This window comes from Camellia sinensis, unplaced genomic scaffold (genome assembly GCF_055761805.1).
Source record: "Camellia sinensis isolate YWXY unplaced genomic scaffold, ASM5576180v1 Unanchor1, whole genome shotgun sequence".
Classification (NCBI taxonomy): domain Eukaryota; kingdom Viridiplantae; phylum Streptophyta; class Magnoliopsida; order Ericales; family Theaceae; genus Camellia; species Camellia sinensis.
This window is the reverse complement of record NW_028128987.1, coordinates 4,343,155-4,367,856: the sequence shown is the minus strand read 5'-3', so window position 1 is coordinate 4,367,856 and position 24,702 is coordinate 4,343,155. Positions and strand designations below refer to the sequence as shown.

Here is a 24,702-nt window from a genome sequence, read left to right as displayed (position 1 = left end):
AAATATCACATTAACTCTCATGTGACCACACAATTAATAAAGTCAAAAATAAAATAAGATAATAATAACCATAATAATAATAAATAATGACTAAAGAAAATTAGGGTCGCTACAGATTCAAAATAGGCCTAGGTATGAGCAAAACACAAATAACAGGCTTGTTTTGGGGTCTGTGAACAGTGGACGTGAACAGTAGGCATGAATAGTGAGTTGTAGGAAGTAGATGAAGGGCTAAAGAAGGATAGGTCTAGGTATCACATCTAAAAAAACCCAAGGTATCACACCAAGGGGCTCTTTAGCATCGCACTAAAGAAAGATTGCATCGCACAATTATAAAAGTATAAGCTTAATTTTCATTAATTCAATCCATCATTTGCCACAAGACTTACAATCTAATTTATACTAACTTCATCTTGACTCTAAAACTTTCCAAATTAAATGACATCACTAACTTAAACTCCCTAGGACTGTTTAATACATTAATTATGTGGAAGATACCAGAAGACTCTTTAACCAACTAAATAACCCAAAGATCTTGACTAGAAATTTAAAGACATTTGACCTAAGAAACTCAAAAGACACTTTTAAATAAATCTCAAGTCTAGTTAATCTCCCAAGTAGGCCCTGTATCATCTAGCATATGCCAAATTAAGGCTTGGGCATTAAAACCGTCGGATCCACGCCTTTTATAGACTTTAATTGGCTGCTGCTATTTCCTATCACTGTATAATTTGATCTTTACTCTATACCTAACCCACCCTTGCACCTACGAATCCAACCATGATTTGTGCACAACAAATGTGAAGCTTGGGTGCAGGATCCAAGCATTTAGGAACCTGAATGGCCTAGGACCCCAGTTTCTCTTGTTTTCTATTTTGCAAATATAAAAATCAAAATAACTTTGAAAATTTATAATCAAATAAATTTTGAATTTTAAAAATTCTTTAATTAATTTCAAAACTAAACTGGCGTACCATGTTTGTTTGAGAAACTAGCTTGCTACTAAATGGTGTGTTCGACTCAAAATTCTAACTATTGTGCCTCTTGGATGGCACACACTCCATATATAAATGAAACAAGAGCAGACAGTGCAACAAAATCAGTTATAGGTTATAAGGGTTGTATCCTCTTGTGCTTAGTACACGTGTCCATTTTTCTGACGATGATTTTTTTAGCATTGGCCAATTTTTCAGCAAGTCGCCGACGATGTAGGTAGTAATGAGAGGCGACGATGTGTAGCGATTGAGAAAGTAGAAATAGAAAAAAGAAAAAAAAAAGGCGCTTCAAAAGTCCAAATTCGATTTTCTTTTGTTCAAAGATCCAGGGGAAAAGTTATTGTGTCCATAAGGACAAGCTTCTACACAATGACCAAATAACCCTTATATATATGGTATCCACGGTGAAGCAAAAAACAAAACCGTCCTATCTCTTGTCTCTCTCTCTCTCTCTTTCCTCTCATGTCTTTGTTTCGTAGTTTCATCGCCATCGCGATCTCTATCTTGTACCAAACTTTCTCTCTCTATCTCTCTCTCTTGAGTCCATGATTAACAACTGATACCGACAGACTGCGATGAAGCCGAGCTGAGTGAGTCGAACTCTACCGTACGCTACCACCAAAAAGGTTAATCATAAGGGAGGCAATGCTCTCAGATTTCAGCATAGAGATAGTAATCCTAGTGTACACCGTTATGAGAATTGTGTTCTTTTTATTCTAGTGGGTGCTCGTCTCCAAAGTCAAGCTCTCACTGGAAAAACCCTTTTTCGCGGCGATGAAACAAAAATAGAGGCTCCACTGAGTCGTTGATTGAGAAAGAGAAGGTCTCAACAACCATAACATCGTTCAGAAATACGCCAAAATTCATAACACTATCTCTGAATGTGAGATTTCGTACTCAACTTTGGGCAGATCTTGTGGATTTGGTTGTCTCTAGTTGTTGTTTGGTGATTTTGGTGATTTGTTTGTCCTTAGGTTTCTCACACAATTTTTGTTTTTCTACATAAAATATTTCATTTGCAAGGAAAATTGGGGATATATGTAATCGCCTTCATAGTCGGAGTCGCCGGTGGTTTATAGATCTAGATTCTACTTCTTCTTCTTCGATCTATTCAGATCTAGTGTTTTTTTTTTTTTTTTTTTTTGTGGTTATCTATTCAAATCTAGTGTTGAGTTGAGCTTTGTACATTTAATGTAAATGAGTTGTTTTTTGTAGTGGTTTGAACAGATAGGAATTGATTGTGATTTTGTTTGTAGTTTGTTGTTTCATCTAAAAATTTTACAAATAAAACATACACAACATATTCTCTCTCTCACAAACATTTTTATAATTAGTAGTTTTTACCAAGATCAATTCAAAAGCAAGTTTCTGGTCGAAGGTAAGGTATGCCAACTGAACAGATAAAATATTTTGGGATAAAAAATTGAACAGATTAAAAATATTAATATAAAAAAATTGAACAGATAGATTAGATTTTTGTATTTTTTTTAAATTGATAGAAAAACTCATAGATTTTAAACAAATAAAGAGAAGCTCACAGAAAAATTGAACAGATAGGAAAAAAAATTCAACAGATAGATATAAATTTGAACAGATAGCAAAAAAAATTGAACATATAGTTAATAATTTGAACAGATAGATGTAAATTTGAATAGATAGATATAAATTTGAACAAATAATCAAAAGAAGTCAACAAATAAAAAAAGTCAACAAATATATTAAGGGGTAAAATTGAAAACAAAAAATCATTCAAAATTAACAAAAGGACTTCTCACCAAACTATTTCACAATTGGTAGATCTCTCACCAATAAAAAAATATTCATTGGACTTAATGTCTTATACCCTCCTTAGATTGGATTTATCACCAATTTACTCAAAAAAAAAAGGATAAAAAATTATCTTCTAAAATAATAATTAGTATTTTTTATCAATATATTTCATTAATCATACATCTTTATAAGCAAAACAAATCAATCATAAGACCATATGTCATACACGTGGAAAAAGTGGATTTTTCACCAATTAATCTTAACTAAGAGCATCTCCAACGGTGAACTTATTTTTTCATCAAATCTGAGGAAAAAAATGACGATTTTCTCAATCTGATACGAGGTGCTCCAACGGTTGCACTTGGTTTGCATCAAAATGCTGGGAATGTCCGGTGGGTTGACCTGAAATTTTTTCCTCAATTTCTGAAATTTTGAGTCCCATTAATAGCCCTTGTTCTCTTCAACGACCCTGAAGGTGACGATGCAATCATGGAGCTTCCTGGTTCAACAAAGATCTAGCAGAACTTCAACAACTCTACTGAAATTGAATTCACAAAACCATAAATCCCAATTGTTTGAACCATAAAAAACAGAAGAAAAAAAAAAGGAAAAGGAATATGTAAATCGAAGTCCAGAGAAGATCGTCTTTCATCATAAAGATTTTGGATGTATTGAGTGGTGGTGGGTTTGATTGGGAAACAGAGGAAGTGGAGCTGGGGAAGATGAAGGAGTTTTGGGAGTGAATGTGAGGAGGAAGAGGGAGTGGTGGTGAGGATTGTGTGGGGGGTAGAGTAAGAAGATAAAGCCATGGTAATGGTGAATTTGGAGTTGTTTGGTCTGGTTGATTTTCTGCACAACAGGTATGCATGAGTGAAGAACTAACAGTGGAGTACCACCTCTGTATCAGAACTAGTTTTGAAAATTGAACATTTTTTAGCATTGAAGACCCAGCTGATCAAGCTTCGATTCGTTGAAGACGTCGGCGACGAGGCCGACTCCTGTGATCGACTGGGTAAAGCAGAATGAAGTAGATTGAAACAGCTATTGGGTTGACCGGTTGGTGTATTTTTTTTTTTTTTACCTCTTCGAACCTTTTGACCTGTTTGAACCAAAATATTTGCAAGGGAATCGGCCCACCGCCGGCTGGTCGACCGGTTGGTTTCCTCCGACGGTAACGCACAGTGAAATAGTGAAATCTGAAGTCTGTTCTCATTTTGGTGAAACTTTTGGTGAATTCTCGATTTGATATTGATTTGGTAAAATCGTTGAAACACTAAAAAGTTATTTTTTTATCAAAATTTAAATCTGATGCCAAATTTAATGAAGTATTGGAGATGGTCTAATTTGCCTAGAAGATAAAAAGAAAAAATAATTGTAATCGATTATACATTTGAAAGACTACAAAGAAATTCGTGCCACATGATGATTGGAACTATGATCATTGTAAATATAATGGTCAACTCAATGGTGATTGGAACTGTCATCATTGTAATGCTGATTTCATCAATTCAGATTTTATTTGTTGATTAAAAAAAAGGTAAATTATAAATATATTTTTTGAAATTTAATAAAAATACAAATTGTTCGCTGTTGTTATGAAAATTACATTCAACTTCCTGAGAATTTTAATTTCATATTAAATCGTCTATTTTATTAATAAATTATCAAATAAATTAATATTTTTTAATGATGTTAAACGTATATTTCAATTAATAATTTAAGTAATTTTATTATTATATAGGAGAGTAATTATGAATTTTATTTTTTAATTAATTCTATTAAATAATTTTTTTAATAAGAGAATATTTATAATTTTTTAAATCATAAAAAATAATTTATACTTTAAACAAATTTTAGAAGTGTATCTGTAATTTACTCTTCCATTAATTGAACCATGGAGATGGTCCACCAAAAATACAAAATGAATCAATCAAATGTTGCGTATTTTTCAACGTAAACAAATTTGCACGACCATATATTACTGAACCTGGGAGTCAAAGTCAATTTTTGTGTAGGAGTCTAATTCAATCAATGCATATTGAAAAGAAGACATAAATCTTCTAATTATTATATTCCAATTTACACTAGAGAGGATACATTAAACCAATAAAGAATTGCATCCCAATCAAATTGCATGCATTATTGGACAATTTTTTAAAGATTAACAGTATGTTAAGATTCAAAACAACTCTAAAAGTCTCATCATTTACAAGTGTAATGCATAATTTTCCAAGCACAAGGTTGCCCATTTGTATTTCTTATTTTTTTTTTTTATGGGCAAAGACAAATTTTATTGATAAAATTTGACAAAATAAGAAGATATTGCATTAATAAAGAGAAAAAAGAGGTGAGTGCAAAATGCATCATAAAGAGACAAGATGATTCCAATAAGGTTGGCACCGAAAACTATGCTCAATTATATGTAAGCACAACTACCGAGAGTTAGTGAAAAACCAGCCAAATAGACGAAAAAATAGCCATCACAAATAGCATAACAAAAACAACACGGTCAACAGCCAACTGGAGCCAAACAACAATAATCCCCCCCCCCCAAAAAAAAGAACAAAGATCAGCATGTTTGTTTATTAGGATATCAACAAACATGAATGACTTTTAAGATGATACCACAGCCATTTTTCTCATTGCAAAGTCTGAAAAGCTATTTTTCTCATTGCAAAGTGTGATCTTGTAGATAACATTTCTCTCAAAAAATGTTCACTACTTGCCATGGTTCAACTCTCTAACGATTCTATGATAAGCATAAACTTTAAATTTGATATGTGAAGATGAACATCAATCAGGATAGAGGGCAGTGGCACAAGATTTTTATCACTAGAGAGTCTGGAGAGAGTATAATGTTCACGTTTTCATCTCCTAATATATGAAAAAATTGTTTATGATATTTGAATTCATAGCACCTATGTCATAATAAACAATCCTACTTACTACCACGTGATTTTGAAAAAGCACATGGCAGTGAGTGAGATTGCTGCAAAAAAGAGTCAAGTTGGCAAAATAAAATGGCTCACAAGCAAGATTTCAATGTGTAGCTAGAGAGAGAGTATAAATGTATCGAGAAAAATATTTGAAGTTTGAATGTACATTTAGTGGAACACATTAGAGTCAAATTGAGACAAATATTTCAAATTTTGAGAATTTTTGTAGATAATTTTTTTACATAGGAGATAATGTATATTTTTGTGACATAACACAATGGTTTTTTTTTTTTTTTTTTTTCTTCTTTTTTTAAATAGACACAGATGATGGAATTTGACTAAGAAGATCAAACAAACTGTATTCTTACATAAATTATTGACTAATTTCTCAATTTATTAAGAGTAATTTTTGTATGTAGATAGGATATATGATGCAGCGTGAAATGCGAAATAGTAACAATCTTAAAATCTGCAGATTCAAATAAGAATACCGGAAGTAAAATTCCTCTTTAGACTCGTTGATTCAGAAAGAATGCTGAGAATAAAGGCTTAACAATGGTTGATTCACAAAGAATATCCAATGTTGGAACAAAAAAAGTATAAAACTCAATGTATTAATTCTCAAAAACTATCTCCCTTACCTTAAGGGTTATATCATTATTTATAATGAACCCAATTTTTGTAAAACAAGAAACTAAGGTACCGTTTGGTATTACTTACGTTTTCAGTTTTCTGTTTATATTTACAAAAATTTTAAAAACTCAAATAAAAACTTGTTTGGTAAATTTTTGATTTATAAATCAATAGTCTCAATTTTTAAATTTGGCTAAAAAATGAAAACTCAAAAAATGTGTTTTCGTTTTGAGTTCTCAGTTTTTTTTTTACCACCCAACACTAGCCACCATCCGCCACCATTTTCCACCACCGTCTTCCGCCACCACCACCACCACCCACCTCCCACCACCACCTGCCACCACCCACCTGCCACCTACCTGCCATCCACTCGCCACCACCACCCACCCCCGCCACCGCCACCACCCACCACCCACCCGCCACCACCCGCCCGCCACCACCACCCGCCCGCCACCACTGCCACCACCTACCATCCACCCACCCACCTGCCACCACCCGTTCGCCGCCACCACCCGTTCGCCGCCGCCACCCACCTGCCACCCGCTACTACCATCTATCCGCGCCGCCACCACCCACCACCCACCACCCACCACCCGCTACTACCATCCATCCGCTCGCCACCACCCACCACCACCACTACCTACCACCCGCCACGTATTCGCCACCAGCCACCTGCCACCACCATCCACCACCTGCCACCACCAGCTACCAGCCACCACCCACCTGCCACCCACCACCCACCCGCCACCACCACCCACAACCCACCACCACCACCACTATCACTCACCACCCACCCGCCACCACCACCCGCCATCGTCACCGTCACCCACCCACCACCCACTCACCCACCGTCTTCCGCCGCCACCACCCGCCACTTGCCACCACTTTCCACCACCGTCTTCCGCTACCACCACCCGCCATCATTTTCCACCACCGTCTTCTGCCGCCACCACTCGTCACCACCAACTACCCGCCACCACTTGCCATTTCTCACTCTTTTTTATATTTTTAAATTTTTTTAAACATTTTGTCTAAGCCAAACGCGTTTTGTAGTTTATGTTTTTCTAAAAATAAACAAAAATCAGTTTATAAAATTTTTGTAAATATAAATTGAAAATGTAAACATTACCAAACAGACCCTAATAAACTAGGAAATAAAATCAAAACTAATAAAGCAAGAAAATTGCATCATATCAAATTTGAAAATTAAATAACTAAATAATTCTATAATATTCTATACTAAAACTAGAAAATTCCTAATCAACTATGAATTTTAAAATAATAAAATAAAAATATTTATTTTTTAAAATTCGGCTTGCATAATGATGCAACTGAATTTTAAAAAAAAAAAATCGTAATGATGCAAGCCGAAATTTAAAAAATAAATATTTTTATTTTATTGTTTTGAAATTAGGAATTTTCTATTTTAGTATAGAATATTATAGAATTATATAGTTATTTAGTTTCCTGATTTGATATGATGCGATTTTCTTACTTTATTAGTTTTGAATTTATTTCCTATTTTATTAGTCTCGATTTTATTTCTTATTTAACAAAAATTGGATTTATTATAAATAAAGATGTAAGGTTTCGCGCAAGGGGGATAGTTTTGAAAGTTAATAAATTTCAAGTTTTATACTCTTTTGTTTCAACGTTGGGTATACTTTGTGAATCAACTGTTGTTGAGTCTTTATTCTCAGTATTCTTTGTAAATTAATGAGTTTAAAGAGGAATCTTACTTTTGATATTCTTTTTTGAATCAATGGATTTTAACATTGTTATCATTTCGCGTTTCGCTAAATCAGTAATTTTTGTATGCGGATAAGGTATATGTCATGTGGTATCTTTTACTATTGTGATTGATTTTAACAATAAGGTCCACTACATTTATATTGGGTGTTTAGAGAATGATATGAAGCATATATACATTTATGATTGATAAAAAATAATGTCACATATTATCTTATTAGCATACAAAAATTTCTCATTGAAAAAACAAATTTTTAAACTATTCTCATGGCACTATATATTTAAAGCCAAAACATGCAAGAGTTGAGAGGGTAACCAAAATCAGTTATGGGCTATATACTCTTGTCCCCCCTCCTTCTAATAGCTCAATCAAGAACAACAACAGCAAATGGTAGTGAAGAAGCTTCAACACATAGTAGTTATGGCAGTGACTCTCTCAATCGCACCAGTTTTCCACCCGGTTTTACCTTTGGCACAGCCTCTGCTGCTTATCAGGTTCCTATATATCTACCTCAATCTGCCGTATATTATGGTTCATATTTGTGCTATTAGTTATGCTGTTTTGCCCATCAAGAAAAAGTTATGTTGTTTGGTTTGTGCTTTTCATTTTTGTTTTTATTTTTAGAAAACAAAAACAAAAAATAAAAAAGTTTGGTGAATTGTTTCCTAAAACTTTTGGGGGATTTTGTTTTGAAATAACAATCTTTTACAAAACACCAAAAAACATATCTTTTTTTTTTTTAATTTCGTAAACTGTTTTTTGCATCAAAATTAAAAAGATCAATAGGAAAATGACATGTTCTTTCAAATAGACATGAGTCATTAATTTTTATGGAATTTATATAGGACTCAAACAAATGAACTATTTAGATGTGCCTGAAGCAATTCAGTCAAGGTGACAAATAATATTTTTCACATGCATGCCTTTTTCTTTTTCTTTTTTTTTTTTTTTTTTTTTCAGTATGAAGGTGCAGCAAATGAAGGTGGTAGAGGTCCTAGCATACGGGATACCTTCACGCATAGATATCCAGGTCTCACTTCTCACATTAAATTTTCTTCTTTAATTAATCTACTTGTCAAATTAGTTCATCTATATACTCCTCTCTCTCTCTCTCTCTCTCTCTCTCTCTCTCTCTTTCTCTCTAATTTGGTATCCCCTCTTACCAATAATTATCTATTATTTATAGATTATTATGTGACATTACTTATGTAATGCTTCAAAAATTAAAAAGTTTCATTTCAAAGTCTTACTTCTCCCATATATTTATTATTTTTTTTTTTTTTTGAGTCTTTTAGGTGGGAGACAAATATTGAGAATGACTTATTTAGGATTACTCAAGTGAATTTTATCTTTACAACTCAATTTGACTAAAATAAGTTAACTTAGCTTGATTAAAAAAATAATATTAACTTGACAAAAAAACTCAATAATCAAGCTTTATATGGGTTGGTTTGGAATATGAGTTGGTTTTTTGACTTTTTGACTATTTTAGCCGGAGCTAAAAAATCTTGGTTGGGATGGACTTTTTGACTTATTTGACTTTTATAAAAAAAAAAATAAAATGATTATGATTTGGATGTGACATTTTGTCCTATTAAATTAAAAAATTTATATTATCTTTTCGTAACTATTTTAACCCCACCCACCCCAATCCAACTTTCCAAATGAGTGCTATGTATCGCAAGCTCATTAATATATATATATATATATGTGTATGCAATTCATAGGATTACATAATCTATGTAAACTTCACTTTTGTTAAACAGCGAAGACGATAAATAAAAATTATAAATTATTCATTCTCTCATTCTATTTTTTATTTCATATATTTTCACTTCATACGAGCAAATATAAAACTATGATATTTTAAGATATTGAAAATTTCTGGCAATCTTGTTTATTGTATATTATATCAAGTTTGATAATCAAAATTTAATTGATTGTTTTCGACGACTCAATGAGATAAAATTTTGAGTAAAGTTCAAGTTTCAAATTTTGAAGCTGTGGTTTAGTTATTGTGATTTTCTTTTTTCCCCATCATATTATTATTGTTGTTGGAAAATCCAGGAATACTATAAAGTTTGGTAGACAAAAGTGCAGTTGTTTACATAAGTTCAATATAGGCCTCATTCATTTTGAATGTCAAAAATGAAAATTTTCAAGTTTGGAAATAGCATTCATATTAAATTTTTTTTTTTTTTTAAATCCCTCTATTAAATGATAATGACATAAGCCCATGGTATTGACATTTGTTGTTTGTTGGTTTGTTTTTGTTTTTTTGTTTTGGAGTTTAGATCTTGGATTTGTAAAATAAACTTATACAGGAAAAAGAAAAAAGGGAGAAAAAATGAAGAAAAAAATATTAACTTCAATTGTATTTACTTTTATTTTTTTTATTTTTTCTTTTTATTTTCATTAATTTCTCCACAAATTTTAAATTCAAACCCAATATTTGAGTTTTATCATGCCAAATATTCCTAAGATTTGAATAAGATTTAAAATTCCTAAGATTTCGTTTGAATTATAGATTTCAATATGAATTTGTAAAGAAAAATGAAAAGGTGAGTGAAATGTAAATGAATATATTGCACTTGCATTTTTTTTTGGTAAATTACAAATACACCCTTTGAGATTTAATTAAAATCGTTCCTTGTGATTTTGAAAATTATATTTCACCTTTTGAGATTTCTAATTTCATAACAAATCGCTCCTTTTATTAATAAATCATCAAGTCAATTAACCATTTTTAATAATATTATAAATGTGTTTCAATTAATAATTTAGGTAATTTTATTATTGTATAGGAGAGCAATTATGAATTTCATTTTTTTAGTTAATTCTGTTAAATAAAAAATTCTAAAAATGAGTATTTGTAATTTTTCAAACCACAGGGAACAATCAATATTTTAAGTAAATCTCAGGGGGCGTATTTATAATTTATTATTTTTTTTAATATAGATTTTAATTTAAATTTATGATTTAAATGCAACATAAGTGAAATTTTTTATTTAGAACCTCAGGTTTGGAGGTCAAATTTAAGATCTAAAGCATGGTAAGCATGGGAAAAATTTTAACAATTTCGACAAACATTATTTGTCCTATTGTGCAATTAATAAATCAACAATTTAGAATCTTTGTGTTTATTATCCTTGTAAAACCTGCAGCGTCGGTAACTATGTAATGTCCTTCAGCTACAGTCAAACATAATGGTCCAATTCGGAGGGTCACAACAATCGAAGCCCCATTTTAAATATTTGGAAGAGATAAGTGTAAATTTTAATAAGTGAATTAATTGTTTAATAAATTTTATAATAATTAATAATTTTTTAATTAAATATTATTAAAAATTGTTATTAATTATTAATTTTTGAGTGATAGTTTAAAAGTTGTTATAAAAATATCACTAATTATAAGTTTTAGAGACAATTTAAAAAAATCGTTACAAAAAAAGTCACCAATTTTTAACTTTTAGTGACAGTTTGAAAAATTATTCACAAAAAAAGTCACTAATTGTAAGGTTTAACAACAATTTATAAAAACAAATAATGACAAAAAAAGTTACTAATTGTAAATTTTTAGCGAAATACAAAAAATCATTTTTCGCAACTATTTTATTAGAATTTATTTTTAATAAGAGTTGATGGAAATAAAATTCGACTATTAAGAATTATTGATAAATTACCCTAAATTTTTTAAGATTTGAATAACATATTAAACTGTCTTGTTTTACATAATCAGTTGTTCTGGCTAACTTGTGCAACTTGACTAAAGACTAAATTTAGTGGGAGTTTGAATGGCAATTCAAAAATTTGAAAAAAAACAAAATTTGTCCAAAATAATAACTATATGTTGAAATCAATACATCTATCTATCTTTTGGAATTAATCTATCTCTCTATCTGTTAAAATTTACCAAACTAATTATCTGTTAAAATGTGACACATGTTACTCATTCAACAATCTATCTGTTCAAATGTGACATATGTCACTCATTTAACAACATATCTATTAAATATCACACATTTCTCTACTCACCACCACCACCCACTTGCCGCCATCACCGTCGCCAACGACTTTTTTGATCAATTTTTCGACAACTTTTTCCGGCATGATCTTATCACAAAATAAGATTTTTCTTAGATCAAATTCTTTGTACCATTTTAGAATTGATTTTTCACCAATTTTCTCTTAATAAAGGCCTAAATGATTACATAACCCTAAAATTAATATATTTGTTAAAAAATTACAAGATATTATTAGATGGGCACATAATTACATGGATTCCTAACTCATGTGATCATTTCTATATTCATAACGCAACCATCTCGGCTATTTGTCTCTGCTCTCTACTCTTAAGTTTATATTATGTGGTTTCGGTGTCCTGCTTGTTATAGATAAATTTTATGGTACCACTCATTTTGGGGTGTGTCAGGTACTTCTAGTTATTATTTTTGTGATTTTTGATTATAACTTATTAGAATTTTAGTTATAATTTATTTATATACATTATAGTATTAATTATGACTTATTATGATATTAATTTTGACCTAAGATGTGTGATTTTTGGTTATTATTATTATTATTATTATTATTATTATTATTTTTATAATTATGATTCGCATAGTATTGAATTATGACATTTATAGTAGTGAACCCCACAAATGTCATAACTTGGAGTGTTTTGAGAAGATTGTTAAAAATTGATTTTTTGATTTTTTTTTTTTTTGATTTTTTGACTTTTTTTGTGAGAGTGTGGGTTAAAAGCTAAAGTAACTTTTAATTCACTTCCCAAAATGGTACACACTATTTTGCCCTTTGTTATATTGGGGGTGCTTGGAAAGAAAGTTGGGCTAAAATAGCCTATTAAGACAAAATAAGCTAAAATAATTAATAAGACAAAATGTTATATTTAATCCGTGATCGCTTCACTTTTTCTCTTACAACCATCAAATCAACTACAAAAAAAAAAAAAAAAAAAAACCAACCAACTTCTCAAACACAACTTTTTTAACCAATTAAAATAATTAAAAAACTAAATAGGCAACTTTCCAAACAAGACCAATTATTAGATTATTTTTGTAAAGAGTTTAGTTGTTATGTTATTGTTGCTACTTATGATTTGTCCAAAAAAAAAAAAATGGTAATAGGACTCAACATTAAAAAATTAAACAGCATAGCTGGGAAAGAAAAAATGTAACTCACCTTAAATTTGTGAATAATATAGCCCAAGTTGAATTTATATAATTCAAGTCGGGCTTAGGTTGACAACTCGACTTGACGTAAACAACCCTTCATCTTCACCCAACCAACAGTTGAATTTGATAGAAACCATTTATAATAAACCTTTGATGTGATGTGGCAGGTAAAATACAGGATGGTGGTAATGGATCATGTCATGATCACCACTGCTTCGATTATCAGCTGTATAAGTATTAAGGAACTGAAAAATGTCCCGAGAAGGCAAGCAGCATGGTTATGGGAATGATGGAGGTGGATGGCAACCAGTGGTCCGTCGTCATGGTGGCAGGGGAGTGTGGAGCAGCAGGGCAGACGCAGCCATATACTCTGTTTTTGTGGATAATATTCCAGAAGCTATGGGGACTAGAGGGTTATACAATATCTTCTCCAACTATGGGGTAGTCATGGATGCTTTTATTCCAAACAAGCGAAGAAAGTTGACACGATCTCGTTTTGGCTTTGTACGCTACAATTTCTCTGTAGCAGCGGACATGGCAGTACAAAAAGCACATGGGCTTTGGTGTGATGACAGAGCATTGAAGGTCAAAATGGCGGAGTTTGAAAAGGTGTTTGGTCCGAAGCCCAGGTCGAGACAAGTACCACAAACAAGAATGGCTACAAATGACAGTCTCATGGTTACTGCTGGATATCAAAGGACCAGGTCCTTTACTGAGGTTGTCAGAGGAAGAGGTATCCAAACTGCTGCTATCTGAACTATTCATGTTGTTGAGGAAGGTAATGGTTGGTTGTACGAAAGCGTAGTAGTAAGATTAAAACCATCCTTATCAGTGGTTGAGTTTAAGGAGGAAATAGTAAGGCAAGGCTTTGGGGATGTTAAGGTGAGACTGGGTGGGGGAAGAGATATGGCTCTAACCTTCACCTCAGTTGAAGATATGAACGTCAAATTTCAGGAAATGCAAGAGTGGCTTAACGCATGGTGTGAATCAGCTCAGGTATGGCGGCAGAGGCTGGTGCTCGAACAAGAATGACATGTTTGGCTAAGTTGTTATGGAGTTCCACTAAATCTGTGGAGTTTCTCTACATTTAGCAGCATTGGCAAGATCTGGGGTACAGTGGATGCTATAGATGATGATACTCTTCGGCTCAACTCCCTCCACTGCGGTAAAGTGAGGATAGCCACGACTAGTATGGATACTATTAATCACACCATTAATCTGGAGTGCAAAGGTACACTATATCCTGTGCGGGTGTGTGAGGAACAAATTATAGCTTCTAAAACTTTGCAGGATCAATGTGTATGCCAATCCAATAAATGGAAGAATGGAGTGGGGTCATTTTCAGAGACAAGTGCAGAGGCCCAGATCACGGACAAAAGCAGCAGGTATGAGGAAGAAGATGATGATGTGGAGGTCCAGATGGACAAGCAGTCAGAACTACGGGGTGATGTGGAGGTCCAGCTGGGCAAGAAATCAGAGTTACGGGGTGATGTGGCTGGAGTGGGAACTATTGTATCACCTATTCTTGCAGCTGAACTGGACGGGGAGGATAGACTGAGAGAGGTCTCAGGGGTAGCTGAAACTGATATGATGAAGGAAATGTCAACAGAAGGTGGCGCACGCGTAAATCAATTGGCAGAGGTAGGGATGAGCTGCAAGCAGTGCGATGATAGTGTCAGACGTAGGGTAGATGGTGACATATACACTCCTGGGTTCATTAGAAGTTTAAGTGGGTCTGGAAGTAATAGGCTGGGTATTCACCTTGAAGTGGCTCTTGATGGGGCCCAAATGGCGGGTGGGTTGGTTGGGTCGGCCTAAAGAACTGAGGGGCTAGTTCACCTTGGCAAGTCTAATTTCCAAGACCCAATTACTTCTCCTGAAGGGCTTGAGCAGTGTGTTAACCGTAATACTGTTGGTTCTAAGAGTTTTTTAGCCCATAATGCAACAGCACCCGTCTGTCCAGCAAAGAAGGAAAAAATGAAAGGAAAAGCACTTCCAGCTTCAACAAAACAGTTTCAGAAGCAGCAAATGAAAAGGAAATTTGATGTTTCCACGGGGTTGGGGGCATCTTCATTGAATTTGAGGAAAGGAGTAGTGTTTAGGTCGGCGGCAGCGGCCATCTCACTATCAATGGCAAGCGGAAATAGTAGTGGAAGAAGATTATTGACGGAGGCGGAAGCTTCAATTCAAATAGGCAAAGCCCTCGGCCTTGAGTGTGAAGGTAAAGAAGAGGAGGTGCTTAGTAAATTGCATGATCTTGAAGCTCAAGACCAACAAAGAGCAAGGCCGGGCGAAGGGGATGCGAGTTAGATTAAAACGATCGGCTGGGTAGAGGGTTTTCATATGCTTATGAAGATACTATCATGGAATGTGAGGGGAATTGGAAGGCCTGAAAAGAGGAGACAAATAAAGAAGAGTCTTGTAGAGAGAAAAGTGGATATTGTGCTATTACAAGAAACCAAGAAGGCAGTAGTTGATTCTACCTTGGTTAGGTCTATGTGGCCTGGGGATCAATTTGATTTCATGGCAGTAGACGCGATTGGTCAAGCTGGAGGGCTACTATGTATTTGGAACCCTGAGGTGTTTTTCCTGAAGGATTGCTGCAGTACCCAGAATTTCATCCTTTTATCAGGTACATTATTTTCTAGTTTTGATTGTGTAATTATTAACGTTTATGGTTCTAACGAGGTGGCTAAAAGAAAAGAGACTTGGGATGTGTTAGTGAGGCTGAAATCCAATTTCTTGGGGCCATGGTGTATGGGGGGTGACTTCAATGAAATTAAGAACATCTCCGAAAGAATAGGGTGTTCGAGAAGGGATCGTGGGATGAGGGACTTTAATAATATGATTGCACAACTCGAGTTGATAGACATTCCTATGTTAGGGAGGAAGTTTACTTGGTGCAATTCTCAAGTTAGAGAGAAATGGAGCAGAATTGATCGATTTCTTCTCAATTATGAGTGGGTGCAGAATTTTTCCTTCAAACTATGGGGGCTTCCTAGATTTCTGTCCGATCATTGCCCTATTATTTTGATGGAGGATGATAGGGATTGGGGCCCGAAGCCTTTTAGGTTCCTCAATGTCTGGCTTCTACATCCCAAATTTTTATCTTGTGTTCAACAAAGTTGGTCGGAATCTGCTGTGGATGGATGGGTAGGGTTTAAATGTCTTATGAAGTTTAAAGCACTGAAACAGGTCCTCAAACAGTGGAATGTTGCGGTGTTTGGTAAGATTGAATCAAAATTGAAAAGTGTAGAAGATGAGGCTCATGCTCTTGATTTGTTAGCTGAGGATAGACCACTACTTGATACAGAAATGTATAGGAGAAAGGAAGTGCGGGGTGAAGTGTGGAGGTTACGTAAAATGTTGGAGTGGATTTGGCTACAAAAATCTCGAATGAATTGGGCATCTAAAGGGGATAAAAATACAAGGTTCTTCCATATTATGGCATGTAGCAGAAATAGTAGAAACTCCTTGTGTTCAATTGCTGTAAATGGTTCAATGCTAGAGGAGCCTTTGGCAATTAGGGAGGCCGTTAAGATTCATTTTATGAAGCTTTTTTCAGAAAATTGGAAGGTCCGTCCCAAATTGGCTGGCCCTTTCAAGAACATAGGGGGTGCTCAAGTTGTGGCACAATTGGAGGCAGAGTTTACAGAGCAGGAGATTAAAAATGTTATCATGTGTTGTGATGGTAATAAGGCACCTGGCCCTGATGGGTTTAATTTGTCATTTTTCAAAAAGTGTTGGAAAATTGTGAGGGTTGATGTGCTAAAATTTATGAGCGATTTTCATCAGAATGCAAAGCTCGTTTGTGGGCTAAATAGCTCGTTTATAGCTCTGATCCCCAAAGTTTTAAGCCCTTCTTGCTTGAATGATTATAGGCCTATTAGCTTGATTGGCTCCTTGTATAAAATTGTTGCTAAAGTGCTAGCGAACAGGATGAAGCAGGTAATGCCCAAGATTATTGGCAAAGCTCAGTCAGCTTTTTTGGGGGGAAGAAATATATTAGATGGTATTTTGATAGCCAATGAAATAGTGGGTGGTTGGAAAAGATCTAATAGAAAAGGCTTGGTGCTTAAATTGGATTTTGAAAAGGCTTATGACTCTATTAATTGGGAGTTTTTATTCGACATGTTAGCAAAGTTTGGTTTTGGAACGCGTTGGGTACAATGGATGAAAACTTGTGTTTCCTCAGCTAAGATATCCGTTTTGGTGAACGGGTCACCAACATCTGAGTTTTGTCCACAAAGAGGCCTGAGGCAAGGAGACCCATTGTCACCATTCCTATTCAACATTGTAGCAGAAGGTCTTAATATTTTGCTGAGCAGAGCTAGACAGCTGGGCCTAATTCAAGGGGCGGTGGTGGGCTCTAGTGGGTTAAGAATCACGCACTTGCAATTTGCGGATGACACGATTTTGTTCTGTAATGCGGATAAAGAGGAGGTGGGCAACATTAAAAGAATTCTAAGATGCTTTGAGATTGTATCAGGTCTGAGAATTAATTATCACAAGAGTGTTATCTGTGGGATTGGGGTAGATGAGGGTTCGATGCAGGAGTTTGCTTCCTCCTTAAATTGTTGCCACCATAAATTGCCTCTAAAATACTTGGGGCTTCCTTTAGGGGCTAATCCCAGCAGGAGGAGTACTTGGAAACCTGTTCTTGATAAGTTCAAACAAAAATTGTCCACATGGAAGAGAAGGTTGTTATCTTTTGCTGGGCGCTTAACTCTTATTAAATCGGTTATGTCTAATTTGCCCATCTATTATCTTTCTCTGTTTAGAATCCCTGCTGGAGTGGCAAAGGAAATTGAGAGAATACAATCTGCATTTCTTTGGGGTGGATCCGATCTTAGAAGGAAAATACATATGGTCCGGTGGGAGGTGGTCTCTAAAAATAAGAAATTAGGTGGGTTAGGGTTGAGGAGGATAAAAAGTTTCAATCAATGTCTCTTGCTGAAATGGTGGTGGAGATTTGGTGTAGAGAATAAAGCCCTTTGGAAGGAAGTGATCTGCTCCAAGTATGTGTCATTGGATGGAAGATGGACACCACAGTTAATAGGCAGAGAATCCAAGATCTGGTCGGATATTATTCAAGCTGTAATGTCCAATCCAGAGCTGCACCATTTTTATATTTCTAATGCTCAGATTGTTCTGGGGATGGAAGGAGAGTTCGATTTTGGAGAGGCAAGTGGGTGCGTAATGTATGCCTAATGGAGGAATTCCCAAGGCTCTTTTCCTTATCTAATGATAAAAATGGTGTGGTAAGGGTGTTTTTCGAAAAAAGGGAAGAGAATAGTGGCTGGAACATGGACTTTAGAAGACCTCTGTTGGTATGGGAGGAGGAAGAAGCTAACAGACTGTTTCATTTGCTAAATTCTGCACCAATTCTGTGCAATTCTAGATCTGATGAGCTCATATGGGGTGCAGACCCATCTAATACTTTCTCTGTTTCCTCAGTATATCTTTGGAGTGAATCACATCTGGGACCTATACTACCAGTGACTGCTTCAATTTGGAATAATTTCGCTCCTCCAAAAGTTCAATGTTTTGGGTGGATGGCTTGGCTGGGTAAGATTAAAACTTCGAGTTTTCTTCATAGAATTGGTATTCTAACAGGGAATGTAAATCTGGATTGTGTCTTCTGTCACAATGAGATTGAAACTATGGAACATATTCTATTGTACTGCCCTTTCGTTTGGCTGCTTTGGTCCAACATTGTCTGATGGTGGGGTATGCAATGGGTGCTACCAGGTTCAGTGAATGGACTGTTGAATTGGTGGGATGGTTGTAGATTGAAGAAGTTGGAAAAGAAAATCTGGAAGGTTCTTCCTCTGGCTGTCCTGTGGTCTACATGGAAGCATCGAAATGATTGCATCTTTAATGGCTTTCAACCAAACTTGGAAGACCTGTGTGAAATAGTGAAGGTTCGTGTAACTATGTGGCTCAAAGCCTCACCAACCCAGGTGGAGCTTTCTATTAATGACTTGGTCTTTAACCTGCCACAGGTGAAGTTCTGCATTAGAAATGGAGGTTGAGTGAAAAAGTGTTTGTTTGGCCAGGCCCCATGTGTTTTTCTGCATACATTGTAATTTTGTCTCTGGTTATAGGCTACAGAGTTAGCTCTAAATAAATCTGGGTTGAACACAAGTGTCCTACAGTCTGACATTGCAGGTGCTCCTTACTGAAGTGTTCTAGAATCTGCCTTGGTCTGCTGCTGTGTCCTACTGCCTAGCAGCAGTAAGGTGGAGCTTCTGGCCTCTAGGGGGCTGGCTGTGTGCCTTTGTTTAATAGTCTTGCATTGCTGTGAGGTTATGTCCATCCTCTGCTGATTAGCTGATATGGTTTGCTGATGGAAACAAGGAAGAAGAGATCATTCTCTGCTGATTGGTAGCAGTGCGATTGGTAGCAGATGGGTATAAAGCAGATTGGTATGTATGCAGATTGGTTGCAGAGTGGTATGTATCAGCTAGGTGCTGGTCTGTGAAGGCAGTACAGAGGCCTTCTGAGTGTCATTTGCTCTCTGTTAGCAAAGGAGTTCTGTGGGCTTGGTTGTAAGGTGGTCCTGTGTTAGCATAGGAGCTTTTGTGTGCTTGGAGGAATGGTGGCTAACTGATGGTTTGCTATCTGTTGGATTGCTTCTTGGCTGACTGATGGTTTGCTATCTCCTTGCCTGACTGATGGTTTGCTTCTTGTCAGTGTGTGTGGTCTGCTGTCTGGATGCTCCAGCAAAGGGCTTTATTGTTGGTTTTATTTTGCTTTTTGGCTAGGTTTAGTATTTCTATCTGTTGGATTTGGCATGTCTTAGGTTTGGTTGTATTTTTGGTGTGGGTTTGTTGTTATGGTTGGTTTCTCACCAATTCACCATCTTTAGGCGGTGTGCTAGCATATGATTGGGCGTTCTCAATAGTGCCAACCTAGTTGGGATTGTTTTGTTTCGCTATGATGCTCTTTGTACCCCCCTTCCTCGTCTTCTTTATTGATGTATTTCTTTATTCGGTCTTCATCAATAATAGTTCCTTTTTCTTCGCTGATCAAAAAAAAAAACAGGATGGTGGTAATGGAGATGTGGCTATTGATTCTTATCATCGTTACAAGGTATACATCCATCTAAGCGTTATCAGGTTGTTTACATAATTTGTTTTCAACTTCACAAAACCATTAAAGTACATGTTGGTCCATTTAAATATATATCCCAGGCAGTGCTATACTTTTTAGGTAAGCTCGTTGTATTTAAATTTGGGCTTATTGTGAACGGGCTACAAAGTAAGGGTGGGTGCAGGTCGGTTGCGGCCACGGAACCTCTAATCCGTCATCCGTCCGTCAGATTGGCGGATTGAAGAAAATCAATCTGCATTCGTCTGCCAATCCGGCAGATGTGGATTGAGTGGATTGGTAGATGGATGTGAATCGGCTTGGCAGTTTAAAATTTTATAAATTTTCAACATAATTTAACTTGTGTACTTCCTCAGAAAAAAAAGAAGAAAGTATTATAGTCGATGACTTAAACAAATATTATAATAACTGCATGCCTTATCCAAAGCAAGAAAGTTTGAAATTTTAAAATATTACAATCACTGCATGCCTCATCCACATACTACAATCACAACATGTCTCATCCACATAAAATATTACAATCTGTGGTTCTTAAAATATAAAAGCAATTCAAACCACTAAAACCATGAACAGAGCAGTAGTAGAGATTGTATGTCTCTGTATTGTTACATCTATATCTGTTTTTGAAAATAAAAATCAACCAGCATATATCATATTTTCTATTTATTATTTTTAGAGATAGATTTAAACACCAAAAAACATAGATAAATAATACGTTTATTTTTTTCAATTCAAAAAAGATATTCAAGTTGAAAACTTTTTTTCCAACAGAATATTTAAACTCTTTTTTAATTGAAAACACAAACAGAATATTTAAACAAACTGAAAACACAAAGTCTTATAAATTACTAGAGGTGCTCGCGGTTTGGCGGTTCGGTTGCGGCCAAAGAAATCTCAAATTCGCCATTCGTCCGCCAGATTGGCGGATTGGAGAAAATCAATCCGCAACTGTCCACTCGTCATCACGCATCCGTCCAAAATGCAGCAGATCGAATCGGATCGGTTCGGTCAATTTTGACAGATCGACATATCCGCTGCTCAGCCATACTACAAAGAATTTGACAGCCTTTCAATTCCAAAACCCCACTTCAACGTATTTAGGGATGCTTACAAATCAATTTTATTGACCAAACTTATTTATTTGTAGCCCTTACTCTCTTTTTTTTTTTCGTTTTTTTTAATCATATATTAATATTCTCAAAATGTGCTCCCCTCACCTTCTTGATGTCCATTATCAACAATGTTAGGACTCCCTCCCTCCTTTGACCAATAACCTCTAGCTAACCTCTCTGACAATTAGTCGTCATCTCTGGTAGCCGTCTCTAGCCACTAGCAACCACCTCTGGTATTTGGAGATATTTTTTCAACAATTTTTCTAGAAAAAACGTCCATCTCCACCATGTCTAGGGATGCAACTTAGGCAGGATTAACTTAAGCAACCCGAGTTCAGCCCTAATTTTTTTAGGGCTTGGATACGATATTTTTGAAGAAAAATTTGGAAATTCGAATTAAATTTGGGTGGATTTGGACAAAGACATCCTGAGCAACCCAAAACCCAAATTATATATATATATATATATATATAAAATATTAAATATATATAAAATTATTAGCCATTACATGATATTAAAGTAATTTAGATCATTAAATTATATTGAATATATTATATACACAAGTAACACAACACAAAATATTTTTTTTATTTTTTCTATTTTTTATTTTCACTTATAAATTGTAAAGACTACCATAGTGGTACCTCTCTTACATTAAAAAATTATTTGTTTTCATGTTATTAATGATTTTCTAAACAAAATTGTAAATAGAGTTTAATTTTAATAAATTATTAATTTAGTTGCGCAAAAAAAAAAAAAAAAAAAAAACACTGAAATCTATGTGCAATTCAGACAACTCGAATTTAACTCAGATTGGGCTTGGGAAGACAAACTCGGGTTATAATTCAGGCTTGGGCTGGACTAGACAGATCTCGGCACAATTTAGACTGGGTTTGGACGATCTTCCAACCTAACCAAATCCGTCTGAGTTGTACCACTAGCCATGTCACTACTCTCACCATCTTCTCAGATCTGGCAGTGACAATAGAAATGGATGGAGAGAAAGGAAAGGGAAGAATGAAAATTTGGTAGTGATAAATTTATCATTGATAATACTAATTAATTACTTTCTCTCTCTCTTATATCCACACTCAATTATTCATTCACAAAAAAACAAACACACACAATTGTATTGTAACTAATAAAAAATAAATAATAAAAGTAAGATTGACAAATTTATTATTGTAACTTTATTCATTGATAAATTTATTTGGATTTTATGAACAACAAATTTGGTACTAGATCTTTACTTAGAGAGAGAGAGAGAGAGAGAGAGAGAGATCTCACTAGTAAGAGCTTTGATTACCATGTGAGAGGGTAATTTATATGTAAATTTTGGCCGAGCTGGGTAATAGGCCATTCTGTGGGCCACAGTAAGAAGGGCGGAGTAAAAGGGCCTTGTAATTAGTCCGGTCTAGAGGAGCCTTGCAGATAGCCCGGTCCAAAAGAGCTTTGTAGTTAGCTCGGTCGGCATGGTCAGAGCGGCGACAGTTAGCTCGGTCAAACCCAATTGAGTCGAGGTATTGTGGGCCTTTAATCAGGACCTTGCTGTTGAATAGCTCGGTCTGGGCACGCTATGGATAGCATGGTTTCAACAGGCAACCGAGGTACAACTGTACGAGAGCCTAGCTAGCTTGGTGTTGTGCATTGGAGCACCAAGCTTGGTTAGCTCGGTATTAAATAAACAGCCCAGTTGGAGTATGTCAAACCGAGGCGCACGCAGTGAAAGGAAGAACCGAGCTAGTTGGAGCTCGGTCTAGTCTGCGGCTTTAGCATGGTCATGTTAGCTCGGTCGTATTGAGTTCCAACCGAGGTAAAACCATCTCACTTAGTTTAAGCAGTGAGGGGGGTGTTGAAGGATAAGCATTATCTTTCAAGAAGGTGATTCCTAGGAGGACTCTACATGGAGGAGTAAGAGTCCTACTTGGATTGTGCCATACGGAACCTATAAAAGCTCACAACATCACCTATGGAGAGGTAACACAACTTTGATTCTCGAATGCACAGAGCTTTTGTCTATTTGTCTATTTTGCTGACTTAGGCATCGGGGAGGTATCCGACACAGACCCGCCGGCTAGCTCACGTTTGTGCTTTCAGCGAGTAAAGCGACGACGTTTGGAGGAGCGCAGATTTGATCAATAGGATTATACGAGAAGATTATACGAGAAGATTATTTCTTGCTCGTACAATTGGCGCCGCCTGTGGGAATCACAGAAAGAACAAAACCTCTTGATCAAAGTTTTCCTCGCTAGATTAGACGCAATGGCGCACAATGAAGATTTTCCACAGTCCGCCATTGACGGGCAAACCCCAGAGGGAGGTGGGAGGCGCGAAGGCTTGCCTTCCATCCCTCCCATGGCAGATCTGGAGCCCCAGCGACAGAATCCCCGGAGGGATGCAAGGGAAAGGCAAGGTAACAGCCCCCGTCGCTCATCAAGTCCCGACAGGCAGAGGAGGAGGCTCGACCCTCAAGTTTTGGAGGATCGGGTAAAGGAGCAAGATGAGTTAGTCAGGAAGATGGCGGCGGACATGGAATTGATGATGCGCCAGATAAAAGGGAAAGGGGTGGCGATAGGAGAGGGGCGCAAAAGCAATACGCCTCCTCGCTACTCAGAAGATCGTGGTAGGCATACCACGCCATCGCAAACAGAGAGTAGGAGCCTCAGCACAGGCGACACTCAATTAAGGACTTCCAGAACTCGTCACTCCAGGTCTGAGAGAACGAGATCATTGAGGTCTTACACTGAGGGAAGAACCTATCGGCCCTCACATACGCACCAGACATCATCCAAGAAAACGGAGTTGCCTAGATCGTCCAACTTACGGACTGTGCTTGAAGAAAGGGCACGACGGAAGGAGGATGCCAGGGCACGTGACCACACAGAGTTTCAGCCCTTCAGCGGTTGGCTCCTCGGACACATGGAAGCGTTGAGGTAGGAATGTCAATACCACACCTTGCCTACAAACCAACAGATAAAGCATTGGCAAGACTACATAGCTCGCCGTTCGTTCCGGTGATTGAGAACGCACCCTTACCTTCAGGCTTCATCCAGCCTAAATTTATGACTTACAAGGGGAAGACGGACCCTTACATGCACCTAAGCCATTTTCGCCAGGTCATGGCAGTATACCGGCGGAACAAGGTTTTGATGTGCATCATTGTAGACACGCCCCGGCGAGGGGCCCTTCGCTACTACAG

The 24,702-nt window shown here is 36.0% G+C and overlaps 1 pseudogene; it reads left to right on the top strand.

Annotated features, from left to right (window-relative positions):
- The first annotated feature begins 8,410 nt into the window (after nucleotides 1-8,410).
- Nucleotides 8,411-24,702, top strand: part of LOC114269099 (beta-glucosidase 12-like) — a 66,475-nt pseudogene continuing 50,183 nt past the window's right edge.